The 17238-nt window shown below is 36.3% G+C and overlaps 1 protein-coding gene across 8 annotated transcripts in view; it reads right to left on the bottom strand.

Annotated features, from left to right (window-relative positions):
* GARRE1 (granule associated Rac and RHOG effector 1) overlaps positions 1-17238 on the bottom strand; it is a 61328-nt gene that overhangs the window by 41078 nt on the left and 3012 nt on the right. For 4 of the 8 annotated variants that reach the window (XM_054840663.1, XM_054840670.1, XM_054840671.1 and 1 more), the window contains exon 2: positions 1509-1625. The exons of 2 other annotated variants lie outside the window; for them this stretch is intronic. The gene's annotated coding sequence lies outside the window, so the exon portion shown is untranslated. Of the gene's footprint in view, positions 1-1508; positions 1626-3521; positions 3806-4982; positions 6289-17238 lie in introns of those variants that run through there. 2 more of the 8 variants (XM_054840664.1, XM_054840665.1) reach the window with 2 other exon arrangements.

Below are 17238 nucleotides of genomic sequence, written 5' to 3'. Positions count from 1 at the left end.
AGCAAATCATTGAAGACAGTTTTAAATGAGTGCAGCCCACAAATTCACCCTGTTCTTGCCTTTCCCTATGTATCCATTTATAACCTCCATGGGATAAAGAAGGTTGAGTTGGATCAATTTTAAAGTCTGAATCAGTGTGGCCACTTTTACCTTCTTATTCACTCCAACTTAGTGATCATCGAAAGCAATACATCAATGACATACTGTTTACAGCTGCTCTGGAAACAGAAGCATTTCCTCATCAATAAATCAGCTGTCAACTTTTAGACAAGGCTTCCAGCTATTTTGCTTCTCTTGCAAACATAGATACATTTCATAAATGCCACAGTATTCACACTTATTAGCATATACACATTTGAATTTTTCCACTGAAATAAATATCCCTAAACCAAATTTCTAGACTGCTCTAACTAAGTTTGTGATGCTATGCAACTTTAAAAAGAAAACCCAAACTCAGAGTAGCTTTAGTACACATTTTAATTATTTTAGTAGTGTTAGACAAAAGTAGTATTTCAAGGCAGTGAAAATTACAGATCATCTACGCATTGAAAGCTCTTGCCTGAAGTAGTAAGTTTTGAGTACTAGAAGCATAAAACAGATTATGTACAGAAAATCCCATAAAGCCTTTATGAGATTTTTTCTTTTCCTTTTTTTTTTTCTCCCCTGTTTGCAGCAAGGATGATGAAAGCTTTCAAAACATTTGGAGTAACTCAAGACCAACAATCTTTCCTTTCCCAAATTACTATGCTTCTGAATTCTCAACACTTGCCACAGAATAAGTCTACAATATTCTCTTGATACCAGATGACATAAAAAGCCCTGCAAATGTATTTTCTTAGTTGCATTAAATATACTAATCCTAACCCACTCATATAAATGAAGTGGCTACTATTAGCATGTATTTCTACATGTAAACTATTCAGTTTTTCATATTAAATAAGTATATTGCCATACTATTTCTTTGTGACTGAAATTAAAACCTAATCCAATGTTTACTAATATTTATGCTCTTCAGTGCACGGTAGAAGCTTTATCTATCTTAATGTTTGCCTTCTCCCCCATCTCAGTCACTGAAAGTCTCCTACTTGAAAAGTATGAAGTATTCTGAAATTATCTGAATTTCATTTCCAAAAATAGGAAACAGGAGTACATATCAGAAAAACTGACATCAGCACATACACTTACTATCTCATGACAGTTGCAGCCATGAGTTTTTTGCTAATACAGAGATTCATGTCTCTGTACCACAACTCCTGTATTCTGAGAACAGACTTTCCAAATGGTTTACGGGCTCACTGTATCTGAGTAGCAGTAGATTCATCACTGAACAGCTGGAGTTTTGCCCAGGAAAACAAACTATATTCTATACTGAAGAGAGGGACATGATGATTAGGCCTTTCATATCCCTCTCATGTTGAAAATTACGGAATTATCAGAAAACTGTAATCATGAAAATGTTACACTACAGAGAATGTATTTTTATAGCAAATGAACATAATTATGTTTACCATATTTGGGCCCGAAGTCGGCTGGCAATTCAGTCCGTATATAGACAGCAATATCTGATTCACTGTCACAGGATATGAATAAACCAGAGCAATCCAATGTGAATAACAGTCTCCCGCCTATAACAAAACCAAATATTAGTGTGTACATAATACACCAAAAGCATAATATAATACTGTAAATAGCAATTTCATAAATAGTAGTAGTTGAATAGTTTTAACCTTAATTCTAAAAATCATTCTTGAACTAAATCTTTGTAACAGATTTTTTTGGAACTGTCAAAAAGCTTTATTTCTAACATATCTATGGTTTGTAATATATTAGATTACGTAGAACTAATTTCTGTAGCTGATGGTGACAAGTAATTTGGGAACATAAAGATTAAAAAAAGTAGAAATGGTAGCATGCATACTTCATAACCTTTCCTCATTTTTTCTAATCAAAGAAGCTGCTTGTGTGTCTTCAGCACAGCGTTCCCCTCCTCATTAAGACCAGAATTTATAAGTCTTAATTAAATATAGATGAGATTTTTAAAATAGCACTAAGTCATCCTGCATAGTTGGGGTCAAAACATGATTAGTTACAAGATCAAATGTAGCACCCTTCCAGTTTATAAATCTCTAGTACAAATCAAAAGGGAAAAATATAGCCAAGTCTTGCCAACTATAACCTTTCCCCCTCCAAGAACACCCAAAGCTTAGTGCTTATCTAGTTGTTCTGATGCTTTGCACAGCAGACAACTAAAAAAATCCTTCTTCTGCAAATGCCATTAACAACTGGTTCAAACACAAGTTAAGCACCAGAGACAAAAGGATTCTCCTCTTGCCCTTCTTCAGCAAGCCCCTGTGTTCCAGCAAATATCACCCCACCTTCACCACAATGGCAACAGCTTACATCTTTGAGGCTCCAGTATCTAGTGCCTTGTATTAGTTGCTCCAGTAATCCTGCTTTCTATTTCAGTCCACGGAATAATTTGTTGCCTTTTATCCACACAATGTAAATGCCAAAATAGGCCACAGGTCAACTTAAAAATCAAAAAGCTGCAGACTGAAGGCTGAGGAATGCTAGAGCAATCCTAGGTCTTCTCTATCCACTCCTTACGCTGACACAGCTGTGAGAATTTCTGGATTTAAAAGCAATTAGTTACTTGGATTTTGCACTTTGTATGTTATTCCTAGGAAGACTAGCTTGATTAAAGTTATTTTCTTTGTATTAAGAAAAGCAAAATATTTTAATATTTTAAGAGACTTGCTTCCCTGCTTCTTTAAAAAGCTCTTAATGAAGTTTAATTTCTTTCAATACAAATACATTTATACATTTTGAAAATAAATCTCATTTTTTATATCTAGTGTAGATGCTATCAAGGAATATAAATAACTTCACACGAGAGCTAGCTGCTAACAAATGCATACATGGAATTCTGCCGGCACGTCTCAGCAGCAGCATAGCTTTTCTAGCTTCCGGCTTTAAGCTGCTACATTAAGTATACAGCATGGAAAGGCATACAACAGTAAAACTGATAAATACTGATGTGATTTAACTGATGTAATGTGATTTTTTCCTTTTAAAAATGTATTGTTCGTAGGTTAAAAATTATTCCCAAAGAACTCTCCAAATATTTCCCAATAAAATTATCAATTGTTAAACAATTATCAATCCTAATTTACAGCATATAAAGCACAGTCAGACCACCTTACCGTATCCTGAAAGCAGAAGTACTGATAGTTTTATATAAAAAACCTAAGCCCTCAACCACGTGCATGATTTGTCACCAGGTTATGTGCCAAAATTTCTGCATTGAGTTTTGCAAGAAATGTTTTGCCCAGCAGAGGATACAATGGGATTTTTATGCTGGTATAATACAACTTGAAAGAGAAACAGATGTAATGTTTTAACCCATAAAACAAATTAACATGATGTGATTGATCTATTCAGTAGAAATCAAACATCCATAAGCAAACCTGAAGACTTAAGCTTAAACTTTTATTATTTGTTAGATCTTTCTGAAGACTCACATGTGTTTCTCCCTGAAGCACGTAGTACCAATGGTCCAGGACACTACAAACATGCATCAGTGGAAGATCCTAACTTCATACCTAATTAAGTACATCCAATAGCATCTCTCAATATTCATTAACAGAGCTGAATTTTGTTCACAAATGAAGACTGGAAAGAAACATTTACAATTTTAACCGGTATCTTCTGATGTGTCAATTATACTTAAAAATTATTATCAACATGAAAGACTAGGCTTACATTAAATGATGTTTAGGTGATTTAAGACATGCTGACACCCCCTCCAGTAGCTTATGTTGACAAAGGGCTTTCTGCTGCAGAAATTGCGACACAGTAAAGCTCTGCCAGCCATAAGACACTGCAAAGATGCCAAATACATTTAAGCAATGTTTCAATACCAGCTGACACGTCTATTACAGATCTGGCCAAACCCCTTTCAAATATATTTCCTAAGTATTAGATTTAGAAAAAGCAACCTTTTCACCACCAGGACTGTTTGTGCAGAGGGTGTGCTGACAGCCAGGACCACCCCACTGGTACCAAGCACTGCCCGTGACTCATCTGGCACCAGCGAGCGATGGCAAGGAGAAGGCTACTATACACAACACTAAGCATCAAGGCAATGCCTGGCAATTTCTACTTTATATATTACTACAAACCCCCGCCTCAGGCACCATTTTTAGCCACTGTTGGATTTCCTCCCTTCTCCCCATCCCCCAACCAGGCTCCAAACCTTGAAGTAACCTTGTTCTGTTCCCCCACACACACACCCCCACCCCGGACGGCTCCATGCCTGAAACATAACCTCTAATCTTATTTTCTATTTCTAGCATACAATTCACAACCCTTATCCCAATTTTTTAAATTAAATATCCTCCACGTTGCAGACTCTGCCTCCTATAGTCAGGATAGCTCACAGAATACATCAGAATTTATAACCATATGTTTCTTGTTGAGGACAATTTTACATTACTTTTAAGAGCATTAGAAACATACAGTATTTATGCAATATAGGTTTAAAACCATTCTCTGAAAAAGATGCTTTCACTACTACTGTCAGTAGTATTGAAAAGCAATGAAAGCTTTATTTGTTAGAAGGTTTAGATAAAGACATTAAAAAACAACGGATCTGCACTTCAGGGCAGTTTGCAAAGCAAAGCATTAACTTCCAGCAATTATTGATACTTGGAGAATATCTGTGGCCATTAAGCTAAAGTCTTACAAATTACAGGATTATTACAAAGGAAGTCTTCTCATCTGACACCATCTATTTAAGAGAAGGACTTTGCTTAAACTCGTTGAGGTTTTTTTCAACAAAATATGTTATTTGCTATCAATTCTCTAACATTTCCTACACAAAACAAATTAAAATAAAAATGGCCTACTGGATCAGATGTCCATCTAGGCCACAATGGCAGTAGTCAAAATTTATACTTTTAATTAATTAGCACTATCCATACCTCTCATATTTTTATCAATTATATCCAATTTATGCAGTTGCCAGGACAAAATGTTCCTCCACGCACAAGTTGTCCCACAAAAGCACTTTGATACAGAACAGCTCCCTGAAGAATGAAAAAATATTTTTCTGTCTCCGAAGTGCTGAAAAACAAGAAATTTCCAGGATGCATCCCAAGCCTGGAGGTTGCAGTCTGACACAGCCATGCCCTCTCAGCGCTGCAGAGAGTTACAAGTACACGTCTGCGTTTTCATCAGCCACATGCTAACACTCTTCTGCCTACCCAAAATAAGTTATTTCAGTCCCAGAAAACACATCCCCACGGAGCATAGAGGGAACATCTGTCACTGTTCAGGTGGTTGTGTGCTTACCCTGCAGAGAGAACTGATTTGGTCACCGTGCATTAGTGAATACCTTCACTTACACAGAGTGAAAGTTAATAAAAAAAAAAAGTGAATTCCAATGTACCCACATACCAAAATATTTATAATGCTTACACCAAGCTAGTAGCTAGCCTTTCAAAACAAGGCCAGATATATTGAGATGACTTTCTGTTGATTAATCAGAAAGTTAGTTAGCCTAGAATGCTAATAGCAAAGAAATTGTCCTTAGTACTTCACAAAATTACTTTCTGAATTATATTTTAGACATAATCAGTTATGGGACAACTTGACTACACCAGCAAAATTAGGAAAGGAGGAATAATCCTTGAACTAAGACATGAAGTGTTACAACATGTTTGGTTAAATTTATATATATATATATATATATATATATATCTTATCACATTTTACAATAAATACAATTTCTTTTGCATTGGTCTGCACAGACAGTTCTAGTAAATACTGCTAGTTTGTTCAACTTTCTCCCACTCCTTCAGCTTCTATCCTATTCTCAGCAGGGTATCGTCTGAATTTATTGGTAGCTCCACAGAAATTGAATAGTGAAGTGAGAGGACAGCCTCTAGCAATTAAGAATAAAAGCAGATAAGAACATAAACCAGACTAGAGAAAAACAAGCGTGAGAACTTTTTAAGGTAGCAGAGCCAGATTTTGAAATTGATTGGAAAACAATAAATATAGAAATTGTGAAGTCGAGAGTCAACTCATCAACATACTTATCAGATCAATTTATACTATGCAACAAAAGTTAGCACAATAACAGGAGTAGTGCAATCAGAAATACCTGACATGAGATTCATTCCTAGGTGATTACTGGGGGAGTAACAATACTTCCTTACTTAAGAAAAAAATAAAATAAAATTATGTTGTCAACATAAATGATAACTTCAAGTCAGGACTGCCTTTCCCTCAGCAAAATAAGGATATTATAAAAACATATTTTGAATGGTAACTTAATTGACTCTTAAGGGTCAGCGTTTGAAAGTTTCTCTACCCCACCCCAAAATGAGGACTAGAAGCATCTCAAAAAACCTCACTGAGATTCTCATGTCAATGAATGACAGCCACAAAAATTTTTCATAGCACTAGGAAAATATTTGCAAGTATGTTTTCAAAAGGATACTGTTATTCAAATGGAAAAAGAGTATCACACCACCACTGTCCAACAACCCAACTATTTCAAAGTATTAAATTCATTAAGCATGTTATTACTGTGGTCTCCATAAAATGCATAATTATAGAACTAATATAATATTGCTTGTTGATGTAAATATAATTTTAAAAATGTTTTCCCACAGTCTCTGCTTTTAGTATTAGAGTTACAGAAGCAATTCTAAAGTTCTCACTGAGGACAGTATTAAGGTCTTTACTTTTGAAAAAGTCTTTCCACTCCCATCTTTCATAAACTTGTGGGAACACAGTATAGATGGTTTTAGTCATGTAAGAACATTCTTCATTAGTCATGAAGAATGAAACCCAAGTATGTACCAAAGTAAATTCATACTTGACACCATTTTACTTCACTGGGAAGGGGCTCCTGGAGTACAATCGCTGATGCAGGCTAGAGATGCATGATAATTTGTGCCTTAATTTTGGATAAAGCATGCAATAAACATTCTAGTAAGTCAAAACAACTCTCTTAACATACAATAGTTTATACAAAACATTGAAATTACTCAATGAGCAATTGAAAAAACATTTAAGCTCACTGAAAATGTAGGGATTTTTTTAAAAGTTCTAAAAGGAAATCTGAGAAAGATTTCCGAAAAATGCTTTTCACTTACAGCCTACCAGCATCATCAGGTGAAGTCACCATAGTGCTAACAGCAATACTGTTACTATTGCTGTCAGTACTGGTGCTTAAAGAAATGAACACTGATCATCATAATGGCTGATTGTTTTGTTTGGTATTTAACAATATAGTTATTAATTTTAAAAAATTAAATTAACAATTCAATTTTAAATATGAATTAGATTAACAAGATATACAATATTAACATGATCTAGTAAACATTGTATTTAAGATAAAAGTAGTGGCCAAAATAGACAACACGTGCCTTCTGACTCTCTCTCTCAAACTTCCACAACACATCTGATTCAGCCCACCTGCAGCTTCACTGCCAGGGGAGCCTCCAGCCTGCTATGAAACCCACCTTCCCGCAAGCAGCCAGACACTGCTGTAATCAACACCTCAAGAACCACAGCCAGACATCTCCTGTTTGAACACAGATCTCATCTAAGACATTCCCACATATTCACCACTTTCAAGTTCTTCCAAACCCAATGGAACCATCACACAGTGGCTATGACACAGACTGATTTTGGACAAAACTCAACACCCGCTACATATCGATATTATGGAAATAACTCCTTCCACACATGTCTCAGGAGAAGGTAAGAGAAATTATTACTTAGGCAAAAAGTTATATCTACTTTAAGACAAATAACACGGTAATAGACCCTCACAGAACAATTAACTATTTGGAAGGAACCCTGCTGCTAGACCCTAAGATCTAAGGCTCAAACTTCCACTATAATTCCTTACTATGTTCTCCATTTACAGATAATATATCATCTTCCACATTTTTTCCCCATTAGGCAAGCTCTGACAAAAACCTGAACTTGTGCGTACTCTGCTCCTGAATTACTGATGGCAGCAGATAGTGCAAATCGCTACTGCACGATCAAACAAAACAGCTAACACGCTTCTGCAGGAAGGATTTACATCCATTCCTGTTCTCCAAGCATTAATAAAAAACCAAAACAAAATGCAGAAAGCTGTGTTCCTACTGCTACTAATATTCCTTCCTTCCAAGGCTCTGTAAGGATCTTGCTCTCTTTCTAGTTATTCTTTTAGCAATTACAACTTCTATATTCTGCGTAAGCCTATAATATATCTGTAGAAACCTCCCAGAGAACACTACAATGAACACAGGCATGCTACATTTATTTTTTGACCACTAAAAATATATCTTTCTTGCTTTCAATTCAGCAACATTGGTCCTAATTTCAATTTACTTTTCCTAACTTTTAGATTCACTCCAGTAAGCCTAAAACAAACAGCATTAGAGATGCATCCTTACTACACACTAAGGTAGTGCTTTTATCCACAATACAAAATATTTATTTCCTGCATACACTTAACAATACCTGTTATGTGCATATTACATGATGTATGTTCTCCTTTATTAAAGGATTTGAATTTCAATGAGTTATTTTCTCAAAATTTCCATTCTAGAAATAATTACCTTCCTTCAAAGTGTCCAGTAACACTATGCAGCTAGAGCAGACCATACCACTTTTTGCATTTATTATTTTATTAGGAACAATGTGTACTGCAGTCAGAACTAGGATTAACCACAATCAGAGTATTACTTGATACATCAAGGGATTTTTATCCTCAACTACCACTCGTGTTGCTCTGGAGCAGGAAAGTTTAAGTAGTGCTTCAGCTGCACGGACACTAACACTCATACCAAACTGAGTTCAGAACAACAGGAAATCTTTTGCATTTTCAGCATGGCAGATTCCTCTCCCCATCCTTCAGCTACATTCCAATCCTCACTGTGTAATACATACAAACAGGAGAGTTTTAAATGTGAATTAAAGTGTAAAGCAGGAAAAAAGCAGTAAAGGTAGGAACAAAAATAATCACGGGGAGAAAAGGAGAGTGACTGGATTCAGCAGCATAAGAAAATTAGATGATTGTGGGCTTGACAATGAAAGTGATGGTTTTCTTTACAGTGTATCAATATGATGATATTCAAAATTGAGATTAAACTGTATTTTAGGGCTCTCAAATGCTATTAATAAGGCATTCTGCTGCTTTTTGAGTTGCTGTATGCATATCAGCAAATAATTTTAAACAGTAGAGCCACTTGTAAAATGGAGTCTTATCTCCTCTTACAGCTAACCTATTATTCTCTGTCTGGAATAGAAAATTCTTCCACCAGCTGCTTTTCCTGTCTTTCAGGTGATTATGCTGGCATTTCTTTGCCTCTGAAGTTGAAACACAGACTCCATTTACATAGACATTTCTTAGTCCATATTTTGGACAAGACAGTGGATTTTTATTGGTTAGAAGTGGTACTTACTACTAATAAAAACAATTTCAATGTTATATTAAGCAACCTATACTAGTAAGTCCCTACAAGATAAAAACATGAAAAATCTTGTGGCATCTAGGTTTTTACTCAGATTTTTACAGCATTGACATATGGTATCTTATCCTCATTTGTGTCAGATTTAAGCTTGTTATTCATAAGCGAATGGAAAGGTTTTTACCTAATTATTCGTTAATTCTAAAAGGCTACATTGAGTAATCTCAATGTTTACTCATTGAGTTTATGACTGAGTAGGTACTTTGCTATGTTTCTTACCATAGTCGTCAATATGACGGTATTTAACAAGAAACCAAACCCTTTGAACAGGGAAAAGAAAACAAACAAGAAAAGAAGAAAGCAGAAGAGGCGTTCCAGTGTAAGTGCGAGTAAGCCACAAGTACCCAACACACAACCTACAGTTTACCACCAGTCCAAGCTGAGGCAGTAACTTTCGTATGGAAGAACATAAGTAGCAGTTTTAGAAAAAAAATAATTTTACCAGTGAAAAAAAAAATTCTTCCCTTCGCATCAATTACAAAGCATCAATTTCAAAGTATTACTACTTAAAATGCTGGTTCTTACCTAAAAGACGCAGAAGGTCTTTATCAGTGCTGGAATACACAACGGTTCTAAGACAAGGGTATCTTGCATTTGAGGACACATATTGGTATAAGTCAACTTGTCAAATGCTTCTCCTCTCCGAGCAATGTTCTACAGCTGCAATTACTATTCCTCACTTTTTTCAGAATATATTAAGTGGGTCTTCTGAGATCACCAGGCTTGGACTATTTCACATGGAGTACTGTCCCTCACAACACCATCTTTTGGCTAAAATGCTATCTGCCTAGGACAGTGTAAGGGAAGTGAAAGCCAATGAACTATAGGTCAATGGTGTGATGTAAAGGAAGAAAATAACCCCTCACAATGCAAACCTTTAAAGATAGCTAAATAAGGGATAAGTAGTCCACTAAGTCAATAGTGCTTTGCGGCACAATCAGGTTTTTCACATGCTACCAAGCACTGTCATCAATATTCACACATACCTAGCTGCATAGTATTTGCTCCAAGTCTACTGTTCCAAACTACAGCAGTTTAACTTTGGTCACATTAGGATTCATTTTAGAGAAAAATATTTACCACAGACATAGCATGCAAGATGCCCTGCATTCATATTATAATTTATTCCTCAACAGACTGAACAACTGGATCAAAATACAGCATACCATCCTATCTACGCTTGTAATTATGAGGACTGTATCACTTGCAAAACATTAAGTGAAAAGGAGCATAATTACGTAGTGTAGAAAATTTCATAAACTATACTTACCCTTGTTTTTCTTGATACACAATTTAATGTGCAGTGAAAAACAACCAATAAGGCAGAGATGAGCACCTCACGCTCCAGAACAGAATATATCAATATATCCTAGCATATGCAAGGAAGACACAATATATTACTTCCCTGAAACCACAAGAATTTTTGAAAAGAAACTGCCTCATCTGTGCTAAAGCAATTTCAGAACAAAATACAGATACAACTTTTTAGCAGAAAGTCACTGACTGAAATACATTATTTTCTCCTGTTTCAGGATGCAACTTAAAATATCAGAAACAACACACTGTATCAGACAGAGAAAAGCATCCACTGACTGCACTGTGAAGCTGAAAAAGCCCATAAAAATGTGAACATCTCAGCAAAATGAACAAACCACAACTTAAGGTCAAGTCAAATTTTATCAGTCATGTTAGCAGTAGTCTTCTCCATCTACCACAATGCACAAAGTTGAGGGCCACGAAGGCCTTTCAAGTAGAACGAACACATAGCAAAAGGTGTTGAAACACAAGAGGAGGCACAGTCTAGACAGACACTTTCCATCAATAATCTCCCAAAACGCAAGGGATGGAGAAGCACAGATTAGACCAGAAAACAATGAATAAGAGCATAAGGACAGGCAATTCTGAAGAGACCAACAGCAACATGCTAATCTATAGATATTTCCTCAAAAATTGACTTGAGAAGTTTAGTTCAAAAACACACTAAACTGTCACAAAAGCTCCACGTCAATGTATTGCACAAGCAATGAACTCCATGTAGCTGTTTAAGAACAAATTAAACTTAATATATTGTACCTTTAAAGCCAGAGGAGCTATTCAACCATGAACTCTGCTATCTGTAAGCCACAGCAATTCACACACCCAGTATTCAGTCCAACAATGTGTCTGATTAAAGCATACTCTTCAGAAAAGCATCCAGAATCAGCCACCATGAAAGGTTTTGGAGTAGTAACTCTCTGACATCCCACCAGCAACAACTTAAATAGTGATTCAGTGATAACAATACCTCCTGAGGCTTGAAAGACAGCATCCATGATTTGAAAGAGACCCCTGCAGCCCTCATGGTCACCATGACATGGAAAGAGAAGGCAGAGTGAGAGAAGAGCTAGAATCTTTTAACACATGTTCAGAGGAAACATAATTAAGAGGCTAATCATGGTCTGTTATTTGTCTGACTGTATCAGACAATCCTAATCAAACCTGATAAAACCCAACTGTTCCAGAAACTAAAATGGAAAAAGTCTTTTCCTGCTGTGTCTTCAAAGGAAGAAAATGCACTTTTCCCAAAACAACATTTCACTAAATCTTGTGTGTCAACTACAGATTTACTCTATCATACCAATCTATCACCACAAAAATGTACCATTCCTATATAAAAACAAAAAAATGTATCATTAGTGGTTTTCAACAGATTTCATGTCCAGCAACATCTGCAGAGCAATAGATTTCATTTAACCAGACTAGGATCTTTTCTAACCGCAAAACCAAGCAACAGATTAATTTCAAAATAGCACAGGTCAGATGTGCCACTTTTCCACATGGATAAAGCAGTAAGTGCACTTGTGTACCAAAGACTGCCAAACTAGACCATATGTTGTCCCATGACCCAAATTACCATTTCAGTTTTAAGATCAAATATTATACAAAAGATAATATTTAAATCGGGTTGATAACTTGGATATGTAGAATACCTTTGCTGAGAAGAACTCGTGAACAAACTCTTAGGACCTGAAATGAGGTCAAAGTGCTGAATTTGACATCACAATCTGTTGCCCTGGAAATTATTGCAACGTTTAGACAAAAAAATTTATTGTGAGATCCAACAGGATTGCTTGAAAGAAAATGTTTTCATTCTCTTCCTGAAAGCAACACAAGACAGACAGAAGGTCTAGAAGCTCTTTGAGTAAGGACTTTTCCAACATTTTAATACAGAACCAAACAGACTCCCAATAACAGTATATGTGCTCTTTTTCTCATGGTTTTGTTCCAATAATTGGCATTTCCTCCCAACATCCCATACAGTTTTCATCAGCATGGAATTCTCTTCCATGACAAGAAAAATAAGCCACAGAATTAAAAGTCCATTTACACTTGCATTAATTTAGGAAATTTAATTTTTAGTTAACGTACCCTGTTCTTCTGTACATAAACTTCAGCAACTTCTCTACAAAAATAGCAACAAAAAAAGAAGTGCAAGTTATAATACTACCAAAACCTTAACCTTGCTTGTATCATAACTTCTGTACCACCACTGGTAGCTGCCCAGAAAGACAGTTTATTTGTACTCCACTATAAATTAGCAAAGTATGCCCAGTTTGCTCTCTGTACGTGAAGAATATACAAGTATCCACTCAAAATCCTGCTTTCCTGCCGACAACAGCAGCAACCTGGCAGTCGTGATGATTTCATTTGTGCTACTCAGAACTAAACTCAGAGAAACAAAATTCCAATGACTACCAAATCTTACACTTTTTTTTTCATTCTCTTCTGGTTTTTATTTAATAAATGAAAGGGGTTAGCTTTTCTAAATGATACACTCATATTTAGCAGCAGACCTATTTTTTTCAGCACCATATTAAAAGTGCTTGATTACATCATCTGCTTGTAAATGTTCGTCTCGTGTAGGAAAAAGGGTATATCTTATTACCTTATTATTTAAATATTTACAAACTGTGTTGCTCAGCCAAAAAGACACAAATATCCAACTATGTCTTTGGTAAGAAGCTAAATAAAGTTTATTCTGGAGCTATGAAACATGCACTTATGAAGTTGGATTCTGTAACAACATATTTGCACAGTTTTAGTTAACACTATTCTACACACCTGGCCTTCAATTCCTGCTTGGACAAAGAACTGCAGACCATTCAACAGCAAGCAATATTGTCATCCTTCCCTCCTGCCAAAAAAATCTCCTATCCTCAGGATCTTTCCATCTTTTACTAAACACAGGTGCCTTTAACAAACGATGAAAAGCTGCATTCATTTTTACCTTCACTTGACAAACGTGGTTTCTTCTGAACATTTTGAGATGATGAACTCATTCTACGTTGAAGTTACCCTGCAAGATGCATGCAGAAGAACTTCTAGATCTGGAAGAATGAAATTTTTAGGTAGCCTCTTCCTCCTTGTATTCTTCCTCCTTCTACATAATACCATCTGGTGCAAGACTTGCAAATAGCATTCTGAGAAAAATTTTGAAATACTCAACAGAAAGAGATTATGTTCCTCAAATCTTTTGGAGTCTGGCATAGAATCACATTTATCCAAAGTGATCTTTGCCCTGTGATACTCAGTCTTTTACTCAAGCTGTGAGGATGTAGACACAAGAAAAGTCTTTCAACAACAAAAAGAGTGCTTGCTTCTGTGTCTGTCCTTTCTAGTCACCACAGCTTTCACTGGTTTTCAGCATTTCTCTTATATGCTGGGCCACAAAAAGAATGCCTAGCTTCTTCAGGACGAGATTGCCAGCTTCAAGTATTTTTAAGGAACTTTTTAAAATATTACCTTGTACTTAGACTCTCAGGAAACAACACTTAAAAGATCTCCAGATTTTTCTGGAATGTGAGCTGTAGACATTCAGGTGCTTTATCTTTCTCTGGGGAAGCTCTTGTGTTTGGACTCATACTGTTCTTCTGAGGCACAACCAGCCAAATTCTGTAATCAGTACAGGAACAACACGAAGTTCAACTTCCATAAACAAAAAAAAAAGCACCTAGGAACACAGCTCTGAATATCCTGGTATCAGACAGACCATGTGGACATGCTTCAAAAGATCTAATTTTACCTCAGTAAATCCAGAGGAATTCCCAACACCATCCAGAAACTCACAAACATACCAAGTTATCACAGTGAGGTAATCTACTTGGGAAACTAAAAACACTTAGTTACTGACAGAATTACAGATATATTTCATTGCTAGATAACTCTCACACGAATGAATCACACTAGGGATCCCTGTGGAGTAGCAGAGAAAAGGTTCATCATGGTTCTTTCTTCCTACTGTTCTCCTACCCTCTCCTCTACAACATATTCCATATACTTTGGGAACTCCAAGTTCCCAAAATACAGCATGTTAGAATAAAGCATTAAAGAATCAAAGTTAAGTATTATTATTTCTACCAAGGGGAACAAATTTTCCCTTACATTCAGAAACTGTTGAAATTGACGAGTTTCGTTCCATTCCCAGATTGCAGAATATGCTGCACAAAGCCTGTGAGGAATTTTCTGCAGTCGGACAGTACCCTTTAAATGTCAACTTTGAATACACAACTAAAACAAAAATCACACCTAAAATACTCTTATTAAACAACGAGTTGACACATTCCCTTGTAACTACCTAACCAACACACATGTAGTGTCAAGAAAGAATAAAAATAGAAAATCCAAACCTGAGATGGGGTGGCTGACAAGGTAGAAAGATCTTCCTGTTGAAATTTTCCAAGTAATCTGTATTTTGCAATGCTATTGTACAGAAATGCTTACCAGAAAACATTAGCATCTGAGAAGTACCCCACTGAAACACAACTAGATAAAACAAAAAGTCACATCGACCAAAAAACCCTAATCACTTGAAAAAGCAGAAAACTGTTAGAAAAGCAAGAAACAAAAGACCACAAAGAGGGAATACAGCTATGTTGCAAGACAATGAAAATCTAGCTAGCCTAAATCAGAAAATATGCATCAGTCATTTCAAGGAGCAAATTTTAATAAAAACATAAGTAGGAATTAGTCACAATTTACCGAGGTATTGTAAATGTTTCTAAGGAATTTCCTAAGGAATTCTTTTCTCTGATGTGACTCTAACAGTAAAAACACAAAAGGTAAAAATTTATTTTAAAAAACACAGCTACTTTACAGCTAAAGCTTTTCAGAGTTTTTTGTTTTCTTTTTAGCTAATTCTAGCTACTAGTGCTACCATGTTCTCCTGTGAGAGCTTTCCTTAGAAGGGAGAGTATTTATTTTCTTCATGAAAATAGTTCTTCAAAGGAAAGCTCTAGAATATCCCACTTCAAACTTGAATTGTTTGAATAAAGTTAGAATAGGTGCTCACCCCAATAACCTGCCATATGTTACCATTAGACTGAAGCCAATGTAGCACCAACAGTATGCAATACCACAGCTGGAAAAACGTCTGCCTTGCTATAAAGGCTCTTGAACATGCCTCACAGAGCCTCAGTTACTCCCACCTCAGATACACCCATACTGATCTTCACTCACAGACATCTCAGGATTCCCCCAGCCACACCTGGAGTACTTCACATTCCCCTTTTCTTTCATTCTTCAGAGGCTGACCAGCATTTCTAGACCCTCTGTTCTGCTGTTTCCCCCCACACACCCGCCTCTTTCTCTTGTACTCCAAGGCTGCTCCAACCTGGGTCTGTTTGCATCACAAAAAGTTTACGACCTTAATAGAACCACACAGATCGATTCCCCCAAATTCATTTTAAATAACCAACACACTAATCTTCATTAATTACAGCTGAGTAAGACAAGATTGATATTTCAAGAGCACAGTTCTCAGAATAATTTGTCTTGTCACATTAGAGCACTTCAAAGTGAAACACAGCTCATTAACACCATCATCTTTTTGAAGTTTCATAGAAATATTTTTTTCTTTTTTTTTTAATTACTGTTTTGGCAAAATTCAAGGATTGGACCAAAATGCTTTATTCACAGAACACTAGAAGACTGGGATGATATCAGACCAAATCGGCAATTAACCTGCTAAGCAGTATTTGTGAAATGGATGCCTCCTACTCCACACACACACACACCCTTAATAGTTTCTTTGGGAGCAGAAGGGATGAACATCTGAATCCCTCCTGCCATAAAGTTATACTAAGGTATACAAACAGGAGAAGAGTAGAAACCCACACAAAGCCAGAGGCACAACAAAACACAACTAATACTAGCTTCTCAGTGAGTTTGGAACCCATCTTTAATAAACTCTACTTAACTTTCAAAATATTTTTTCATCCTACCAGGCAGAACTTCAGACTTTACAGACACCAAGACACAGCACCTTCCATGGTTTAGCTCTGCAGTCCCCATATAAGCTTCCAGCATTGCCTTCAGCCACAAGACATACGAAATCTAAACAGAACCCGGAATACGATATTGCCTGGAGATCACAAGATTGCCTGTGGCATGTTACTAATAAATTGTTGCTACCCAAAGGCCAATGAAGGTTAAGAAACACTAATGCAGACATATTATCAAGCTCTAGGAGGACCAGTGCAATTATAACGTAGATTTTTGTCAAGCCTAGCAGAGCCAGTTGCCCTCTGAGCCAGCCCCAGCACAATGTTTTGTGATGAGGTTACCCATGCTGCTGGAAATGTCATCTTTCATGTATGATATAAAACCCCTTCTATAGCTACTAACAATACCCTGGCATTGTTTGTAACATGTAGGGTGT

Source organism: Grus americana, chromosome 13 (genome assembly GCF_028858705.1).
Source record: "Grus americana isolate bGruAme1 chromosome 13, bGruAme1.mat, whole genome shotgun sequence".
Lineage (NCBI taxonomy): Eukaryota > Metazoa > Chordata > Aves > Gruiformes > Gruidae > Grus > Grus americana.
The sequence above is the reverse complement of the archived record's forward strand: the minus strand, read 5'-3'. Positions and strand labels throughout refer to the sequence as shown.